Here is a 1311-nt window from a genome sequence, read left to right on the forward strand (position 1 = left end):
GGGGAGTGACCGGGTTAGTTGTTGGGCAGCAGTGTTCTCACTTCCAGGAAGACCTACATCTGGGAGGAGAGCGGCAGAAAGAGGTGCTTGTTCCCCTCTCTACAGTGCAGGTTCTAAGACTAGGCGAAGATCGGAGACTAAACACGAATCATCAATTCCTTTGACCATTCGTTTTGAGCCTCCAATTCTTTTCGAAATGCTAACGAGGTTCAATGACGCCGACGAAGGGAACCAGCGGAAAGGCTCTCAAAGGCAGGCGCGTAGCATAGGCGGACTCATAGGATAAGGCTGTGCGTGTGAATCCCAACTAGAGAGCCCCTTTCTATAAAGTAAAGGGCTACTCGACCTATTTGGAAAGAGCGACTCTAATATTCTATTGGTATTCAGTCGAAAGGCTTTCAGTTTCAGAGATCACTTTTTCTAAGGTGAATCTCGGTTGATATTGAAATATCAGTCTGGCCTATCTAGATGGTCCAATGGATATCTAATCCACGGCTCAAATAGAAGGATGAACGAGAAAATCTGTCCATGACTTATCTCTCTTATTAAAGATTGAGCATATGTCGCAACCTCATACTTCCATGAAGTCAAAAACGATGGACGCTTTCGTTTCATCATCATGTTAGGGAGAGACTTCCAGGTGGGTCGCCAAGACAAACCTTGCTTAACAGGTATTGTCCGAATCCAAGGCAAGGTAAGTATATAGAGATCAGAGAGGGAAGTAACATCCTCAACTGTTCTCCGTATACTCCGATCGAGGCGAAATTAGTGTCTTCAGTAATACTACGGAATAAGGTCTTACTTTACTAGGCTTTTTAGCCAGTTTGACCAATCTTCCAATAGTAAACCAAGACATATAAAGCTTCACCACTCGTAACTCTACTTATTTTCTTTTTAATAATAAAAGATAATAGAATGTTCTCTCTAGCGGGCTCTCTATTTGAAAAGGGTATTGATGAGATGGATAGGAATAGAATAAAGGGAAAACCCTTAGAATATTAAGTCAGAGCAGAACAAACAAGAGATACCGGGTCACTAATCTCTTAGCTCAGGATGCCCGATTAGAGCGCTTTGATTCGCAGTTAGAGACCCTGAGCCTAGATATCCTGATAATGAAACCAGAGGGGTTTGTTTTTTATCGGCGGGATTAAGTGGCTCTTAGCCGCAAAATAAAATATCTATCTGGTGTAGGACCGGGTACTCCTATATCTTTCGAATCCCACTACACTATTGAATGAGACTTCACTTTCTTAGTTCGATCGGAATTCCCTTTCAAGCTTTCTCGAGTCACCCTAACGTAACGGCTAAGAG

This window comes from Primulina tabacum, chromosome 6, assembly GCF_025594145.1.
Source record: "Primulina tabacum isolate GXHZ01 chromosome 6, ASM2559414v2, whole genome shotgun sequence".
Taxonomy (NCBI): domain Eukaryota; kingdom Viridiplantae; phylum Streptophyta; class Magnoliopsida; order Lamiales; family Gesneriaceae; genus Primulina; species Primulina tabacum.